Source organism: Petaurus breviceps, unplaced genomic scaffold, assembly GCF_028583685.1.
Source record: "Petaurus breviceps papuanus isolate PSGF00001 unplaced genomic scaffold, PetGlider_PUasm1.0 90556, whole genome shotgun sequence".
NCBI classification, from domain to species: domain Eukaryota; kingdom Metazoa; phylum Chordata; class Mammalia; order Diprotodontia; family Petauridae; genus Petaurus; species Petaurus breviceps.
This window is the reverse complement of record NW_027187273.1, coordinates 2,895,274-2,916,309: the sequence shown is the minus strand read 5'-3', so window position 1 is coordinate 2,916,309 and position 21,036 is coordinate 2,895,274.

Sequence of the window (21,036 nt, the reverse complement as noted above, 5' to 3'; positions counted from 1 at the left end):
CTCCTCCTCCTCCTCCTCCTCCTCCTCCTCCTCCTCCTCCTTCTCCTTCTCCTTCTTCTTCTTCTTCTTCTTCTTCTTCTTCTTCTTCTTCTTCTTCTTCTTCTTCTTCTTCTTCTTCTTCTTCTTCTTCTTCTTCTTCTTCTTCTTCTTCTCTCTCTCATTTGGTAGTCTAGATCATCTTAATATGCATTTGGAATCTTAGGTGGGCTTTCTTCTGTCTTTAATTTGAAGACATCTTCTCTAGAGGTCCCAACAGTTCAACTCTGGGAGCCAACATTCTTACACAAAAGAGATGAGGTGTCAGCTCTCTGTTCCACAGTGATTAGGGATGGAAAGAAAGCTGAGACTAAGTGCATCAAGTATCATTCTAACCACCTGGGGAGTAAATACATATTCAGATATGCCATTCGTACCTGTCTTTGTATCAATGTTCATGAGCAATGTCATGAAGATTCATCTGGAGTTATCTTGAGATCTTTTCCCTTGTTCATGGGATGGGATGATACTTATTATGAGGAACAATATCTTTCCAGAACAATTGCTGAAAAACACTGCACCCATGGTTCAGAAATCATATTGTATCCTTCCTTTGTTACCTTTACCTTCTTCTCTGCTACCACCAGTGGGGGTTCCCATAATTCAAGCCTACCTTGTTTGAATTAAAGTAGGACAAAGTCTTCTTTTTTATTATCACTAAGATGTGAGAAATATTTCGCCAAAGACTTCTAAGACCCCCTAAACTACTACAGCAGATCGAAGCAGAGCTGGTACTGGAACACTGTTTCAAAAGGTCCTTCCTGCTGTATGCTCTATTGATTCTGATTTAATATTTTATCTAAGAACTGCTATTATGATGCCCTCCTCCCTCTCATTTTCCCTCTGATCTCTTTTTTCCTCTCTTCCCCCTTTTTCTCCCCTTCTGTAGGCCTCTTTTCCCTGTGTTCATAGAAGCATTGATTTTGAACTAGCAACAATCTTAGAAGCCATCAGGTTCAATCCCTTCATTTTAGAGATAAGGGAACTGAGGCCCATAGAGACAAAGTGCCTTGCTTAAGTTCAAACAGTTTAGTGGCATATCCATGATCTGAATTGAGGTTCACTGACTCAAAAATCCAGTACACTTTGTCTTGTAGCACTCTCTTTATACTTATTGCCCCTTCACCAAGGGGAAGAAAATAATTTGTTGATTCTACCTCTACAATATATTTTGCATCTGCCTACTCATATGGACCACCAGAATTCATTGGTAAAAGCCTCACAGTTGGACTATTATCTCATAATATCTTCCCCTCTCTAATGATCTTTCACTCAGCTTCCAAAATAATCTTCTTAGAACACAAATCTATTCATGTCTTGATCAAAAACCCTCAATGATTATCCTATTAGAACCTCTAGGGTGAAGTAAAAACCAAACAATATAGCCTCCTCATCATGACGTTAATACTGACACACAATTCTTCTCCAGTTTCACTTTCTTGGTTTATTTTCATTACTATCCTTCACAAGAGTACATTCCAACCAATATATCCTTCTTTCTGTTTCTTACAAATAATAGTCTCCTACATCATTGTCTTGTACTTCTGCCCTCTATACCTATAATGCATTTTTTCTTAACTGTTGCCTCCTAGAAAAGCTCTAACTTCCTTCAATACACAAATGATGTCTTCTTTATGAGGACTTTCCTGGTCTATCCTAACTACTTCACATTCAACAATCATGTATTTATTTTGTATTTATTCTGTGATACACAGACACACACAAACATGTATATATCTATATATGTATGCATACATGTCTGTGTGTTATCTACACATATAGATACATATACAGGCATGTTGACTCCCTTGATAGAATGCAAGCTATTTTAGAGTAGAGAAGACAGTTTCATTTCTGTTGTTGTTTACCTAGCACCTAGAATGATTACTGGAACATCTTGGGGACTTGATAAAAGCCCTTTGGTTAATGTCCAAACTGAACATAACACCTTTTCCCTAAAACCTCCCTATGTCTTCTGAAACAATCCTTAGAGTAGTCTACATTCAAAATCTTGGAGCTACATTTTTTTTCTTTTCTCTCACCTCTCACATTCAATCAATAGCCAAACCCCAATTATTTTTACCTTCTAGATATCTTTTATCCATTGACCCTTTTGATTTCATTGCTATACATGTAACATTCCTTCTTCATCTCTACCTATTGAAACCCCTCTTTTTAAAAATCTCATTCTGGCAGTATTCCATCTATTGTCTCTCTTATCTTACCCCAAAAGAAAATAATCAAAATATTATCTCCTTCAAATTTTCTGAGATCATTTTCTCTGGATCTCTTTTCAGTTTTATCATGTTTCAACTTTTATCATGGGTAGTTTTTGTTGCTGTTGTTTTTGGCATGTGACGTATTTCCACCTAATTAAATTGTAAGAACCTGGAAGCCAGGACTTTTGATGTTTTCCATTATTGCATCCCTAGGCCATTGATGGTATTTTGTACATAGTAGATGCTTAATAAATACTGTTTAAATTGAAAAGTAATGTATAAGCCTGTATGGCCCCATTACTGGTTAAGTGAAATAGACACTCCATGTGCTTCTTAGAGTTCAAAGAGGAGAGGTGAGATTCAGTATTTGGAGGACTTGATCCAGCAGTGGAAGGCTTCATAAAGATGAAAATGGTATTGAGCTGAGAGTTGACTAAACAAAAAATAGTAGGGAATATATTACAGGAAAAGGACTCAGAGGAATCACAGACAGGATTGTTGAGAGGCAAATGAGCACTTGACCAAATATATATATATATATATATATTTCACAGAAAGAAATTTTCATGATCATTTTCTCACAAGAATGTGTGATTTCTCATTATCACTTTTCATATGCATATTTGTCTGTCATGAAGTAAGCTTGGCCCTGTGACATTTTCTTTTTCTTGGATTGTTACCCCCTTGAAGGTAGGGAGGCACATTCCTGTAGTTCTGTTTGAAATGCATTAAGAACATTATAAGTTCAAAGTCCACTGGAATTGGATACTTGCAGACTACATTTCCAGTTTTATTGCTGCCTTATCCACCATGCAAACTTCTGATCGAGGCAGACTGATCTACTCACCTCAGTTTCCTCATTTGTGAAGGAAGGTAGATCAACTAAATTATCTCAAATGTCCCTTCTACCTAAATAGCTTTTGGACCTATTCACACTACTGGTTCTATGTCTTTGCTTACTCATGCCCCTCTACTAAATATGTGTGTGTATGTGCATGCGTGTGTATACTCATCAATGAATGTAGACTCTACCAGGGAAACTTAACTAGAAATTTGCTCCATGTGACCCTTGGCAAGCAGTTTAACCATGTTTTTCTCAGTTTCCTCATTTGTAAAATGAGCTGGAGAAGGAAATGGGAATTCATTTCAGTATCTTTGCCAAGAAAATCCCATAAAGGGTCAGAAAGAGTCAGGCATAAGGGAACAATGAATTGAAATTGAGAGGATACTGACACATGTGATAATTCAATAGTGTGTAAACAATACCTATTTGGAAGGAATAATTTGGTAACATAGGAACAATGGTATTCTGGAGTTAGGCTGAAGCAACTTGAGAGAAATGATTGTTAAATTTTTAGTGTGAGAATATATATCTTGGAAATTGGCCAATGACACAAATCACAGTTTGATTTATTGTATTTTAGATTAGCTAAAATTAAGAAAGTTACAGAGAAAATGTTAATAACATATATTAAATTTTAAAGTGTATTGTGAATACATTTCCCCCCTTGGAGAGTGGTTCATTAAATATCTATCAGCACACCACTGCAGGAAGTTACCAAGTGGCACTTTATTCACCAATGTCTGCCAACAGGTGAGTGTCTTAATTTTATCAATCATTTCATGTGGCTTTCCCTTGGATATATTCTGTACTGCTTGTCCTAAACACAAAAATTACTAGTTACAACTCTGAGGTCATGGGGATTTATGTTCTCTGATATTAATAATCATAAGGATTATAATGATCATACAAGCTTCTGGTCTCATGATTTAAAAAGGGGGGATTTCCACTTTATCCTACAAAAATGGGCCTCAGCAAAGCACTTATATGATGAATACCATGTGTCGTATAAACTTCCCATAGTGTTTTTTCCTTCCTACTAGATCCTGATACACTCTTTTATGAACAAGTGCTACTTGTCTCTTGTTAAGTAAATACCCAACACCATTCAGGTAATGTGCAATCAAGGCCATCTTTTTAAATAGCAGTTATCTCCAAAGGGAACCACAAGGGAACCACAATATGATCTCTAGGGTCATATGGACCAACTCCCTGGATGGTGGAAAGATTAGCTGAATCTCATGTTCTTCATGAGAGCTAGTGATCTTGTCTTCAACACAACTACAATACTCCTTTCACTCATTATTACTCAACAGTCACAATCCTACTTCCTCTCATTGCTGGTCTCCCGTGGCTGTGTCCCTTGTGGCACTTAGAAGTTAAAGAAACCCTAGGCCTCCTTAATAGTTGTGCAGTCATTTGCATAAAGATGAGAGTTGAACCTATGGAATTTGACAATAGATCAAGGGAGAAAGAATATGTCATTTTCCAGTCTTTTTTCATTCACAACTGACTCTTTATGACCATTGGGGTTTTTGACTTTTGGGGTTTTCTTGGCAAACATAATGAAGTGGTTTGTAATTTCTTTCTCCAGCTCATTCTATAGATGGGGAAACTGAGGCTAACAAGGTTAAGTGACTTTCCCAACGTCATCCAGCTAGTAAGTTTCTGATCTGAAAGCCAGATCTGAATACAAGAAGATGAGTAGATGAGCCTTTCTGACTTCAGGTCTAGCACTCTATCTACTGTGTCACCTAGCTACCCCCCCCCCAAAACTTTTATAAAGAGAGAGTCTGGAGACAAAGCCTTGGTAAACAGCCACAGTTATGGGAAGGAAAATAGATGATTAAAAAAGGAAACTGAAAAGTTATGATCAGTTACATAAGGAAAAAAAGCACAAGAGAATATTGTCATTGAAGCCAATGAGAAGAGTCTATCCATTGGTCAAGGATATGTACAATTTCTGAGTGGTTAAGAATGATTTTAGAATCATAGATCTAGGGGTGGAAGGGGCCTAAGACATCAACAATCACATGCTCTAATTTTATAGATAAGAAAACTGAGGCCTAGGGAGGTAGTGATTTGCCTGAGATCACTCAGGTAGTAAGAGCAGAAGCAGTTTTCAGACATAGATGCTTTCACTGGGTATCTAGTGCTGAAGTGAATATGGGTGGAAAAGACCATTGTATTTAACATTTATGAGCTTGTTGGCAACTTTGGAGAGGATGATTTTAAGTGAGTATTAGGTCTGGAAATTAAATTTTCATGGACCAAGAAGTGATTGGAAGTTATGGAAGTAAAAGCAACAAGTGAAAACCACTGTTGTGTTTTTTTCCCTCCAGTCCATTGGTTCTAAAAGAGAGTGGGATGGCTAGAGAAGGAGGAGGATAGCAGGGTCAGGTGATTAATTTTACCAATATGGGAAGACCCTAGCGTATTTGTAGTGACCAGGGAAGGACCAACTATATTAGGACAAATTTATGATTTAAAAATCAAGCTTCAGTCTATTTGTTGAAAAATATAGCAGCAGGGGCAGCCAGGTAGCACAGCGAGTAAGAGCACCGGCTCCAGTGTTGAGAAGACCTGGAGATCGAATCCCAGGCTCAGACACTTAGCACCACACCCAGAAATAACTGGCCGTGTAACCTTGAGCAAGTTACTTAACCCCGATTGCTTTAAAAATAAGTAAAAAAGACAAATATAGCAGCTTTTTGTCATGCCTAAGAATTGGAAATTGAGAGAATAGCTATCAAATGGGGAATGGCTGTATAAGTGGTCGTATACGATTTCAATGAGATATTATTGTGCTATAAGAGGTGGTAAGCAGGATAATTTCAGAAAAATCTGAAATGCCTTATATGAACCAAATACAAAGTGAAGTGAGCACAACCAGAAGAACATTGTACATAGTAACAGCAATATTGTATGATGATCAACAATGAATAACTTAGTCATTCTCAGTAATACAATGATCCAAGACAATCCCAAATGATGATCATGAAAAATGCTATCAGCCTCCAGAGCAAGAACTTACGTTGTCTGAATACAAACTGAAGCATTCTATTTCTTCCTTTCTCCTTCCCTCCCTCCCTCTCTCCCTCCTTCCTTCCTCTCTCTCTCTCTCTCTCTCTCTCTCTCTCTCTCTCTCTCTCTCTCTCTCTCTCTCTCTCTCTCTCTCTTTCTTTCCTTCTTGCACAAAATGACTAATATGGACATGTTTTACATGATTGCACTTGTATAACCTATATCAGATTGCTTACCATCTCAGGGAGGGGAAAGGGGAGGGAGAGATAAAATTTGGAACCTTAAACTTAAAAAAAATGAATGTTAAAATTGTTTTTCCATGGAATAAGGGAAATAAAATATTACTTTTTTAAAGTCAAGCTTCAGAACAACAGTGGAGTGAATAAAGGGCAGGACTGGCTGTAAGAAGCTTGATATTTTGCCACTCACTGGTCACAGTCATCTGAGGCTTTTTTGCATTTATCTGAAGGTTAATTGAAGCAGGGTTGTATAGATAATGTGTTTGTTCACGTGGCAGCAGATTTTGGAATAAGGAGGCCTCTAAATTCAGTCCCTAGGACTGATTGTATAAAAGCCTGCAGTACTGTTGTGATTCAGTGCTAAGTAAATGCAATCTCCACATTGTTCTATAGTGAGAAGGCTTCAGAATCTCATTCCTGAGATTAGCTTCACTTAGACCTTCATTCTCCCAGGACCTTTAATGGAGAAGGGAGTCATAAGCACTTCATCAGGAACCTTAATATTAGTGGAAGCCCCCACATACCTGGGTGTTTGGTGGAAATGGACAGTTTCTGTGTTGTTGCCAAGAAAGAGCAGAATAGGCTTCAGATTCTAGGACAGTGGGTTCCCAGGGTTCCCAGAGAGGAAGACCTTTAAAGCTACTTCTTGATCCATCAGTGTAATTAAGGGTGTTCACCTGAAGAAAAGACTCAAGAGCTACATGATAGCTGTATTCAAGTATCTGAAGAAATGCCATATGGAAGATGTATTAGACTTGTTTTATCTGGCTTCTTCCTTAGAGGACAGAACTAGGAGCTACTAGTAGAAATTTTAAAGAGGCAAGTTTTAGTCTGATGTCAGGGGAAAAAAAATCCTTACCATTCAATCTATCCAAAATAGAAAGGACTGCCTTGGGAGGTAATGAGTTTTCCCTCTTTGGATGTATTTGGTAAAGGCTGAATGATCACTTACTGGGCATGTTTTTGTAATGATTCCTTTTGGTTATGGGTTGATCTAGGTAGCCTTTGATGTAACTTTGAACTTTCAAATTCTGTAATTTTGAGATACCAGTTCTTAATGGTTAAGTGATGGCATCTCTGGCACGGTTTCTGATTTCTAGTCAGATGATGACTTCTAGTCCCTGGCCAACCATATCAGCTTGCCCAGAAAGAGGAAAATGAAGCCTCTTATTCAGAGAGTTTTCACTTCACTAAATAAAAGGAAACAATTGTTTTTGTCTTAAAACTGTTAAGCCAAAGTGTTTTGACGTCTTAGGAGAGGAAGCAATTGGCTTTTCATAAGCAATTAAGTTAACTAGCCTTACTTATATCCTCTGCATTAAAGTACAAAACAAACAAAATTAAGGGAAACTCTACTCCCCTAGTTTTTTTTTAATTGTTCATAACAGACAGTTTATTGAGAGCAGAAATTATTTGTGTTATTGTACTTCCAGAAGTTATAGTGCCTGTCATATAAAAGGTAGTCAATAATTGTTGAATTATTAGGGCAATTAAAACACACATGACAGATATAGAAAAGCTGCAATATCATAGTAAAATGACTGGAATAAACATCATCAAGGACATAGGTAGAAATAAGGGAGGTCAGATAATAGTTGGTTATACTCATATTTCTCAAGATGGGGAAGTAAGAATGGGATTGGATCTGTACCAGTGGCAGCAGTACCTATGCTGTTAAACTGCAATCTAAGTAATTAATTAAGATTCTATACAAAACACATCTATCACCATCCTGTGGGACCTTGGGATCCACATCCTTTGGGGGAAATGGCTCAGGATGAATGGTATCACTGAAGCTCAGTGAATCTCAATTGCTCTTGGGGTAAAGGAAAGGATTTGCTGATGTAATCACTGACTTACTTAGAAAGCTACTGGTGTGGTTTTCAGGGTTATACTGAAAGAAAATTCCATTCTTTGTTGAACCATTTGGGAGATAGAAGGGGGTGCTCCACACTTGACTGAGACCAGTAAAGTTTGCCAGGAGACAATGGGCAGATGCACAAAGCACCAGCTGACTTGGTATGATTGCCTTTGCCAATGGAGAACCATAACCGGAGAAAGTCACTCTGCTCACTGAGAAACATTCTGCAAATCCACAGGAAAACAACAATATTAATCAGTTTTGAAGCCCCATAAATGGAGGACAGGAAATGATGTTTATGCCCCAGCACCTGCATCTTCTGGAAACTGTTGAAGGGCATTATTTAGTTTTTCATCTGAAATAAAACCAACTTTAGTTTCTGGTATCTGACAATATCAGACTAAATGTTCTGCCCAGCTCAGTAAAAGAGAAACTGTTTTTGTTTGTATAGATTTTTAAAAATAATTTTGTATATATAGTTTCTGGGTTTGTTTTGACAGGTGTATTCCCAGGTATTTTATACTGCCTGGAGTCTGAGTCTGGAAATTTGTTCTCGGTTCATCCCCTTCCTGACTTTTCTTTGTCCCATACCTCAAGGGCTGTTTTTCAACTTGCGCTCAATGTTGTGAAAAAGAAAATACTCTAATGTCTTGAAACTCTACATTTGCCAAGGTTATTTACATTTAAAGAATTTTCAGAGATTTGTTGTTTTCAATCATTTCAGTCATGTCTGACTCTTCACAACCCCATTTAGGGTTTTCTTGGAAAAGATATTGGAGTGGTTTTCCATTTCCTTCTCCAGCTCATTTTGTAGATGAAGAAACTGAGGCAAACAGGAGGAAGTGACCTGCCCAGATACACACTGCTAGTCAGTGTCTAAAGCCAGATTTGAGCTCAAGAAGTGTAGTCTTCCTGATTCCAGGCCTGGCACTCTGTCCACTGTGCAACCTAGTTGCCCTTTTAAAGGTTAGAAAGTCTTAAAAGAATTCACCTCTAATGGAATTTCAGTTACCTCTAAAAGAAATATGTTTTGGAAAGAGGGGCTTTCTCGGCCTTTCTGATATAAAATCATATAACTGCTTGATTATTCTGCATATTTTTAACCCAGTTCCCAGACTGGTACATTCACATTCTATAAATGTGTTATTGCCATCTGGTTGTAAATATTTAAATACATGGCAGAAAATGTAATCATTTCCACTTATCACCTCACACCTGAACTATAACAATAATTTTCTAACTAGTCTTTTTCCTATTTTTGGTCTTTCTCTCCTCTAATCCATTTTACTTCTTCTAAGGAACAATCAATCCTCTTCTTCCTTCAAGGTATTGGCTGTCTCTCCAGCTTCTTTACAATCCCTGACAATATTCAAGTCTCCCCAATTTACTTGATTGTCAGATACTTAAAGAAGATAATGGTCAAAAGACTCTATTTAGCACTCAAGCCACTTGCCTCTTCATATGTAGGTCCTCTGAACACCAACCCAGATTCAAAACACAAAACAAAAAGGTTAGCATGCTGAAAGGGAAAGCTCATGAGCTTTCAGTTATGTATTTATCTTATCAGTCAATGTGGTATTTTAAAACATGACAATTCACTAAACAGCATAATAAAATAAAAGGTAAGAAAGATACGCCCTATAACTAGAGTTTCATTTTCTCACAGGTTACCATACAGAAAAAAAGAAAACAGATGTTGGAAATCTTTTTCACCAGGGAACATAGAGAAGATGTACATCTGGAAAATACACATGGCTAGGCATGTGAGCAGTGAATAGAAACAAAGCAATTCATGTCCCCAAAGGTAAGGTCTTGTTCCCACCAGAATTCTTTGCTTCCTCTGATATAGCTCCTTAATCCCCTGCAAAACTGTCAATGTCATCTGCTGATATCAAACAAGCTGCTTTCACCATTGAGCTGGGCTACTCCACTGATCCACTTTTTAAATTTATTTTTTGCCTGATCCACCCTGTGCTGCCTGAACTTGGGACATCATCCTTTCCCCCTCTGTAATGTTAATGGAACAGGAAGATCTTCCCTCTGCATTAATAGACCTATGTGATAACATGTGTCCCCTCTTCCCTTGGAACAGGAGCCATGTTCCCAGGTCTAAAGGTACATGGCTATTTCAGTCACTGATGTTTTGCTGCTTTTACAGCTGTAATACATCCTGAGTCACACAGAGCCCATTGTGGGAGGAACTTGCCTAAGGAGAAACGTGCTTAGTGGGAGGCTTGCTTGTAGGAAGACTTTCACACCTTTTGGTACTAAGCTAATTAGGCACTGAGTCAGAGGGTTGTGGTGCCTTCTGGCTCTGAGCCTATTACTTGAAAACTATATATACTGGGGGATTGGTATTTTACTTTGGGGGCTCACTCATGAGAAGGACCTTTTGATTCCCAGGATGGGACTCTGAGTAGCCATTTGTTACAAGCTTCTCAACTACTCAGATGTTGTTACTCTCCTGGTCTGGTGGTGTATGTAGGTGGTTGTATTACTTTGTTCAGACACTTGGAGCCCTGTCTGTTTGGATTCTTTCTTGGATATTCACTTCTTTCTCCTTATCTCTACATATCTGTCTATTAATTAAAGTAAGATTGTTAGCCCCTTTAAAGCTATATTTCCTTTAGAAAAGCAGATCAAAGAACCTCTACTAGCAGACCATCCTGTGTGCTAGTGTGGTTGCTAATATGCCCTCCTATAAAAATCTTGAACTTTTCTGTTGGGGGACTATGGGCTCTTCCAAATGACCCTTCCTTTATCTTGACCAACCAAGTCACTAAGTACTACCATTCCCCAACCATCCTTTTCAGCTCTGTTTCAAGTATTGTCATCCTCCATTAAAAAGTAAGATTCCCCTAAGGTGAGGGACTATCTTGCTTGCCTGCATTTGAGTCACTAGCACATAGAATAACAACTAAGACATTATAAAGAGTCTAATAAATGTTTGCTCTATCACCTATATATCCATATCTATGTGGTTATATAGTTATCTTTATTGTGGTGCTGTCTAATGACATCTTTGCTAAGCTATCATCTGATGCTATTTTCTGCCATCTATTAGTCATCAATAACCTGTCAATTCTCTTCAATCTTAGTGTAAAGAGATCTTTCAGGATTTTTTTTTAATTTAAATAAATTTTTTTTTTTAATTCATAGGCCCTGGGCTATGCTGTGCTCAGACAGATAAAGAAGTCCTTTGGTATTGCCAAGTTCTTGAACTTAACACTTCTTTTGGCACTCTCTCAAAGTGATTTTTTTTTAGTTTGGTTTAGTTTGGTGGGAGTGGGTGGGATACCTATATAGGACTTCTTAATTTTAAGGTTGGAACTCCCTATGAAGAAACTCTTTCTACTAATGTACAGTGACTATTTTCTATCACTTATGGTCTTGGAAAAGATGTTTCGGGGGAAATGAGTGGCTAAATGAGGTCTTCCTGATAACAATACCTGATTTTGTTTCAATGTTTCTTATTGTAGCATTGATTTTGAATTTTCCTTTTGTCATTGTATTTTCTACAATTTGCACTGTTTTACATGATTTGTCTGCTTCTTTTCAAAACTCCTTATTCTTATTCAAAGTTTTTCCTCTAAGAGTCTTATTTTGACTCTTTTATCTTTTTCATCATTTAGTATTCCTTCTATCCCCTCTCAGAGTCCTTGTGATTAAACTTATGTTTGTTCTGATATTATAATTATGACCAAGTTCATATTTATAGAATTGTGTCACCTCTCTTCCAGCTCTCTTAACAGACAATATTTCTTCATATCAGTCAGTTTAGTGGTGGTATGGTGGTCTTATGCTTTCTTTTATGTATTTCCTCTTCAGGGGGCTAGTGATGACCCCATCTCTCCCTGTAAGTCATCCTTATCTTGCCTTTTTCAGAACTACTCTTCCCTCTGCAGTTCTTTTAAATACCATTGATATTGTTGCAAACTCCCTGAGATGACTGATGACTCTAATGTGGTGGCCATTGTTATGCTTCCCCCTTAGTTTTCATTTTGGGATCTCTTTCAGGAGGTGATCACTTGATTCTTCCAATTTCTCTTTTATCCTCTGGTTCTAGAATATCAGGGCAGTTTTCCTAGATAATTTCTTGAAATATGATGTCTAGGCTCTTTTTCTGATCATGGCTTTTAGGTAGTCCAATAATTTAAAAATGATCTGTCCTAGATCTATTTTCCAGGTCAGTTTTTTTCCAATGAGATATTTCATATTGCCTTCTATTTTGTCATTCTTTTAGTTTTGTTTTATTGTATTTTTTTATTTCTCATAAAGTAATTAGCTTCCATTTGCCCCATTCTAATTTTTGAGGGATTATCCTCTCCAGTGAGCTTTTGGAACTTCTTTTCTATTTGGCCAATTCTACTTTTTAAGACATTGTTCTCATTGGTTTTTTGGACCTCTTTTGTCATTTATACTAGTTTGTTTTTTAAGGTGTTATTTTCTTTAGTACTTTTTGTCTGTCTCCTTTATCAAGATGTTGACTCATTTTTCATGATTTTCTTGCATCACTCTCTTTTCTCCTCCCAATGTTTCCTCTATCTCTCTTACTTGATTTTCAAAATCCTTCTTCAGCTTTTCCATGGTCTGACATCAATTCATATTTTTTGGAGTCTTTGGATGTAGGAGCTTTGACTTCATTATCTTCTGAGTGTATGTTTTGATCTTCCTTGTCAACATAATAACTTTCTATGTTGAGAATTTTTTTTCTTGTTGTTTGCTCATTTTCCCAGCCCATTCTCTAATTTTTTGCTAAAGTAGGTCTCTGCTTCCAGGGTTGTCAGAAGACTGTCCCAAACTTCAAGGATTGTGTACAGGTCTTTTCAGAGATGCTTGTAGGGACATGTAAGTTTTCAGTTCTTCTAAGAAGGTGTGATCTAAGGAGATGTGTGTTTACTGCTCTTCTGGCCTGTGCTCTAGCGTGTGAGCAACCAAAAGCTCTCTTTTCTTCCCTGGATGAGGGTCCCTGCTCCACGGTGTCCAGAAGTTGTGAAGTGTTAGTCCCCCTTCTTGCCCTTGGACTGCCACTCAGGACTGTGACCTGGACCTGTGTATGAACAAAGTAACAGATTCCTGCCTCAGTGATAGCAAAAAACTTCTGTAATGTTCTGACCAGTTGTCCAAACCCTTTACCTGTCTGTGGGTTGAGAGATACAGAAACAGCAGCTGCTGCTGTTTCAATGGCTCCCAAGGCCTGCTCCTGTTTTACTGGGTCCAAACTTATGCTGGTGTACCATTCACTGTACCATACTTAACTCTGCTTCATTTAAATCCCATTCAGGCACAAGTCAAGACATCACCTCATTAAGGTCATCGGTCCTTTTCAAAAATGAGGATGTGCTACAACAGATAAACTCAATGAGTGATAAAACAAGCTATATCTCCTAAATGCCTTAGTAGAAATGTTTACTGATAGAATTCAACCACTTTTCTGCTTTTACAAGAAAGGGGCATTGAAGAGTGCTAAAAGAAAAGGAATCTTTGTAAAAAAAATTCTACTTTAATGTGAAAGAGATGCATTTGTTCAGATATATTCTAAAGGTGAGGTCAATTATAAAATGGATACTGATAACCTGACTTTCAATTCACCAAACACCTTTTCAGCACCTACCGCAAAAAAAAAGACACTCTTGGGCTTTCTCCCAGCATAACATCTCATCCACATCCTTTTCAGATACTGAATTTTGTTTGTTGGAATGTTTTCACAGTTTTAAGAGATCATAAAAATGGAGCATTGTTGTCATGTCTCATATGTATTTATAAAACGACTATAGAGTTCTGGACATCAGGAACTTACCCACTAGTAGCTCTTGTGCATCCTCTTTTGAAAGTGGGCTTATTGGAGTGGTTAGATGGCACAGTGAATAGAACACTGGCCCTGGAGTCAGGAGGACTCAAATCCTGTCTCAGACACTTAACACTAGCTGTTTTACCTTGGGCAAGTCATTCAACCCTAATTGTCCTGGTTTCTCCCCTCCAAAAAGCAAAAACAAACAAACAAAAAAGAAAGTGGGCTTATTGTCTATTTGTTCTTATATAGAAATCTATTTCACTCCTCTGTTCATAACTCATTGATGACTTCTTCCTGCTTTCCCAGTAAAAGTTAGATTCCTTTGCCTGATATTCCAACTTCCAGAAGTTTGGTGCCACCCTTACTTTTCAACTTTATCACATCAAATTGTTCTATTTGACATGTGCTATGCATAGTCAACATCTCTCCAACTGGTCTACCCAGTACCTTTGTTAATACTTATTCCTATGCTTCTAATACTTCCATTTAAGTTCATCTGTTAAATATCCACCTACTTTTCAAATACAACTAAAATGACAAGTCCTAACCCTTTCCATCCCAATTTCTCAGTTTATGGCCTCAATTTCTTTATCAGAATAATGAGATGATTTTTGCTAGATATTTTTAAGTTCCCTTTCAACTCTAAAACTAAGAATTTCCCTGATTATTTTCCAGACTTCAAATAACCATTTGTTTGTCCATCTTCCATGCATACATTATGTGTTATTTTATACCAAAGTTATTTATATATGTGTTTATTTTGTTAAGCTAAAAAGATTTTGTTGGGAAAGAATTCTCTATATAAGAAGAACTCCAAGGGGGGAAAAAAACTAGAAAAAAATTGGACAAAGAAGTTTACACTAGCATTTTAATTTCCAAACAGATAAAGTGGCTGTGCTAGGATGCTCAGGAAATTGTCCCTAACCTAGGAATCTGGGATGGCCTAAATGATTGACGCAGTACAAGCAAAGTAGTTATATAAAAAATAATGGGTTTACTAACATCATAAAAATTCATATGTAGAATTCAGAACAAAGCAATAGATTGGCAATTTGGGGATGGTTCTGCTTCATTTAAATGCCAAGGCCAATCATGTCTGGTGGCTGGTATGGACTTTCAATGTTTAGGACAACTATTAGGTTGGAGAAGACATTGTACTCCTTATTCTGGGCAGTTTTATATACCTGGGGGAGAGGGCTACTATATACCATATAATCAATGCACAACCTTCCTTCAGGTGTGCATGAAAGAAAGGGATTTTTATGCATTTGACCCTATGTGGGAAGGAAACTACAGTACATCAGCTTTCCGAATTCCAGGTGGCTTATAATCTTTTCTGCTCAAGGATGGATTGGTGCTTGTATAGTATCCTACAAGGATTTCCCTTGTGAAATCTTATTTACCACTTAGTTTAATAACTCCTCCTCTTGAAGTCCTGGATACTCCCTTGAACCTGCTTCCTTCTTTGTAATGCTATATGCCTAACACATATGTGTGTATGTGGTAATATATATATATATATATATATTTTAATGTAAGAAATGTATTTTAATTTTCCAATTATGGTTGGGGGAGAATTCTTAATTAAATGAAGTTTAAAGGAGAATGCAAAATATAAAATAAATTCAAGTAAATGAAATTTAAAGGGAAAATTTTGTAAGAAAAAATCAAGGTAACTCAAGTTAGAAGGAAAACTTAAGCATGTAATGACTGGCATTCTTTTCATTTGTGCTCATTTTATTTAATATTATATTTTAAGGGTGCAGACATAGAGAGGAGAAATGTATTCTAGGCACTAAAATAGAAATGTGGTTTTATGAAGGCCCAAATCCTACCCTCCTGGAGTATACTTACAGTCTATTTATAACCTATGAAAGAATAGTCTACCCCCATAGCCTCCTAACTCTTAAATGGAAGGGAAGAGGTGCATTTATATTTTCATTGTTTTTCTGGGACCACACTTGGTTATTATTTTACATAGTAAGTTTTTGTTTATTACTCTTTTTTTACATTGATGTAATTATGTATTTTTCTCAGCTATGCTTACTTTGTTGTTAAGTCATTTTATTGTCATTTGCAACTCTCCATGACCCCATTTGGGATTTTCTTGACATACATAATAGAATGGTTTGCTATTTCTTTTTCCACCTCATTTTCCAGATGAGGAACTGAGGCAAATACAGCTCAGGGACTTGCCCAGTGTCACAAGCTAGTAAGTGTCTAAGGCCAGGTGTGAACTCAGGCAGAAAAGTTGTTTTGACTCCAGGCCCAGCTCTCTATCTATTGTGTCACCTATCTGTCCCATTCTTACTTTACTCTTCCTCAATTAATGTGTAATATGACCTATGAATCGGTCCAACAATTGAACAATTGAAATTTTATTTAAAAGTAACTGAAGTGTTCACATGCTTCAATAAAGAATACTCCCGCTCCATATATACCTAAATAACATTGTACAAATAGGTACTTTTCTTTTATCTTTTCAGGGTACATGTCTAGCAGTGCTCCAGCTGGGTCAAAGAGTAAAACCAATATAGTGAATTTTAGCATAGGTTCAAATAATTCTTTTTTTCCAGAATGACTGAAAAATTATAGAATTTCACCAGTAGGACAGTAGCATACCTATTTCCCTGCAGCCCTTTCAACTGTGGTCATTTTTTTTCTTTTTGTTATTTTTGTTGACCTGGTGAGTGTAAAATTTGGAAACTGAAAGTTTGCTTCAATGTGCACTTTGCTAATTAGCAGTTTAGAACAGTTATTTGGTTATTGAAAGCTATTGAAAGTCTACTCATAACTTTTGACCATTTATCTGTTAGGGAATTGCCCATTCTCCTATATATAAATTGGTTCTTTATATTCTTTGATATGTCACCTTTATTGAAAGAAACTTGCTTTAAAAACATTTTTGTAGTTACCTGTTTCTCAAAGTTGAATTTTTTGATAGAACATGAAAGATGGAATTTAGGGAGGGGACCTTTAGTAGGGATTAGATTCATAGATCTTAAGCTATAGAGGTAGAGGTCAAATTGTAGCTCATTTTAAAAAAATGTGCTTAAGAAAACAACTCGTGTGTGTGTGTGTGTGTGTGTGTGTGTGTGATCACATAGTGGCTGTTGCATTGTATTATACTGCAGCCTAGGAAAAGACCACTCATAGAGAAAAAGGTTGTTGGTTGCTGAAAAGAAGCACACTCTGACCCCACCAAAATTTCTGCCTCTTGGGAGACTCATTCTCCCTGTGCTAATTCCAGTTCTAGCTTTAAAAAAAAGGTTCATAGATCATCTTTCCAAACCCTTCATTTTAAAGATTCTCATACTGAAGCCCAAAGAAATTAAATGATTTCATCAAAATCACAGCTAAGAGCCAATATTTGAACCATGATCCTCTCCCTTGAATCCACTGCTCCTCCTACCAGCCAAGCTAGTCCTTCAAGCCAATCAAATCAACATTTCATTCTTTCAGGTGAGGTGAAGAGATGAAATTTAATCAAAGGCTTAGCTGCAAATTGCTTTATGCAAACCATGACAAGAGAATGATAAATAACTCTCATTCTATCTCCCAAGTACTTATTTTGGTACGTTACTAATATTGAGTAAATGACTTGGTTCCACCATGACTACGTTTATGGGAAAATTTCTTTTTTTTTCTTTTGTGCTCATTTGTAAAACCTCTATGTTCCCTCCCCTGTTCCCTAGAAAGTCTGAGGTCAGATAAAAATTTTTATATAATTATAGAATCTCAGAGTGGGGAAGTAGGAGAAGACCTCAGATAAGTGAATTAATTTTTTGTTTTAATCAAGCAATTGCCTTGACTGATTTCTCCTTATCCCCACTGGCTAAGTAACCATATAATTGAATGGATTAAATAAAACAGTTCTTTAAATGGTGCATAATAACAAGGTGAACAAGAATGAAATATAAACATAGCCCTTTAGAGTTACAAACAACTTTAGATATTCTCTTTCATATGTTCTATATAACAAGTATATTATGCCCATTTTACACATGAGGAAACTGAGGTTCAGTAACTTTTCCAAAATAACACAGTCATTAAGTGGAAGGTATTAGAACTTTGGATGCTAGTTTTCTGTCTCCTGAGCCCAAACTCTTTTTTTTTTACTACACTGTACTAATAGTACAGTTATAGTCTTAATAATATACAGTTATAGTTTTTATCACTTAATGTATGTAATGTACATGGAAATCTTTTGATAAATCTAATTGAAATACACTACTTCAGCTATGAAGAAAATCAGCTTTGAGAGATAAAGCATTTTGAATAAAGATATTTATAAGAATTAAATATCACCAATAACCCCAGGGTACTCTCTCTATTTCTTATATTTCCTACTCTGCTATTTCTGGGCTGTTATAAACCAAAATTCATCCTTAGTATCATGATCCCCAAAAGGAGAGAAGTTTTTCTCACTTCAATCTTGCCTGATTGTAGGAAACAAGAATGGAGAAGCATAGATATAGAGAAATTGACGTTAAGAAAGAGAATGGGAATGGACCTGAGATCAATTTACTGGGGAAAAAAGAGGAAAGAGGGAGTACATTTCAGGACTGATGTAAAGGGATTTACAAGGAAGTCCATCTTTTGGTAAATGGTCTCATTTTTAGTGAAGTATGAAAAACCTTAATGAGAGATATGAAGTTGTGACATAGGCATTGAGTAGGTAGATGTAGTCAATCAGTAAGGTAGTAAGAGAATGTTTGTTTTGATATAATGAGAGTGAAGTTGGGATTAGAAAATAGAAATTTAGGGGCGGCCAGGTAGCACAGTGAGTAAGAACACTGGCCCCAGAGTTGGGATGACCTGGGATCGAATCCGGGCTCTGATACTTAGCACCCATCCAGAAACACCTGGCTGTGTAACCTTGAGCAAGCCACTTAACCCCAATTGCTTAAAAAAAAAGAAAATATAAATGTATAGTTTTCCCAGTTGAGAATTACATGATTTCTTATAGCTCCATTCATCAGCAAGATGATTAGAAAAAGAGGTAGATTGGGGAGTAATTGAAATTTGAGACTTGTAAAGTCATGATCAGATACAAGTCAATGGGATAAGGAAACCCAAAGTAAACAGTAGAGTTGAATTGGTTCAATAGCAGGTTGAGATGGGGAAAGGAGGAAAGAGTAGTAAATGCAGAAGTGATTCTCTGGCAAAGAATTGAAGAATAAAGGAAGTGAATATCACCAGGAGAACAGATTTGAACCCATGTCCTCTGACTTTAAGTATAATGTTCTGTTCATTACACCACGACACTCTCCTGTGTTTTATTAATTAAAAAAATGTCCAGAATGGACTTTCTCCACAATCCAATCATTGGACACTTTCTATTCCTTTAAGCTATTCCATTCTCCACATCTTCTGATTCTTCCCAAGCTAAAAGTGATCCCTCTCTTCCTGAATCTCTCATGCCTCTCTATTTGATTTTCATGAAGCATGTATAACATTCCGAATTGTTTCACAGTACCCCATCTTCAAAAATCTTTATCTTTAACATTCATTTAAAAATTTTTGAGTTCCAAATCCTTTACCTCTCTCCCACCCCTCCCCCATCCATTAATAATACAAGCAATATGATACCCATTTAACATGTGAAGTCATGCAAAATGTATTTCTGTATTAGCGAGGTTGAAAAAAAAAGTGAAAAAATTATGCTTCAATATGCACTCAGAGATCATTTTTTTTTCTCTCTGGAAGTACATAGAATTTTTCATGAAAACTCCTTTGGAAATGTCTTGGATCATTGTAATGATCAAAGTAGCTAAGTCTTTCACAGTTTTTTATAACAGTTTCTTGTGAAAAGAAGTGGGATATAGTGGGTGGAGGTCCAGCCTTGGTATTAGAAAACTCTAGCTATAATTCCTATCTCTGATATATATTAGCTTTGTGACTGTGAGAATCTCTTATCTCAGAGCTGTGAGAGATTCACTAATATTCAAAGTCTAATTTGCATTAATGGAAAGAGTTTCCATCCTTCACTGATGAAATTGGAGGTCTAAAGAAACAGAATATAGTAGTTGCTTACACATATGTTTTGTGTCTCTGTATGTTTATGCCATTTTAAGGTCTTTGAGGTTTTATCTGATTTCATCTTTGCATCTCCAATTTATAATTCAATTAATAATATTTGTGAATAAAAAAGTATTTGCTTTGTACTAAATAAGTAATGTCATAAAATATGAAAGAAATGGCAGTCTCTGACCTCAAGGAAGTTATATTTTAATGGAAAAGATACCAGACATAAGGTAGTGATAGCCAGGGAAGGCACCTTGGCTCAGAATAGTTAAAAGAATGATGAATAGGTCAATAGGGGTGTACATTAACACATTTTAATCCAGAAACAATGAAAGAATTGATTTAATAATGATTCTTCATTCCATAATTTTTGGGGTTTAGGGCATTTGGATTAGGATTAATGGTATAAGAGAGGTAATCACCACTCAGAAGAGGAGGCCTTAAGGAAGAAATTTCTCCACTGTATAAATGAGATCATTTGCCATGAGTTCTCCTTCCCTCTTCTTCCTCCTTCAGATTCAGAAATATTCCATCTCATCTCCTCTTTCACTTAAGTCTCAGATGAAGTAGTGGCTTTCTCCTTGTTAAGGCAAGCTCTGGAGAGAGCTTGTTGGTTTATAGTAGGCATGCAAATGTTTGGTAAGTTGAGTATTTTGCTTGGAGAATATCAAATAATATTTTTCGAGGAAGAATTTGCTGAATTGATGGAAAGCAAAATAAGCAATTAATTGTTGTGTAATGGGGGGATACATTAATTATTCTAGTGAAAAGGTAATGACAGAAACCCTGTCCCTCACAGCAAACAGGTTGGGAATGACTAGGACAGAATATTATATGCTTGGCAGATATGGTATTACACGTTTTTCTATGCCATACCATGAATTTTTCTTGGTCATGAAAGAGGATTACATCAAGAGGAATAGTGGGAAGTGATTATGTTGTAAAGATAAAATGTGTCAATAAATGTATTTAAAAGAAAAAAAAATAATTAAAAT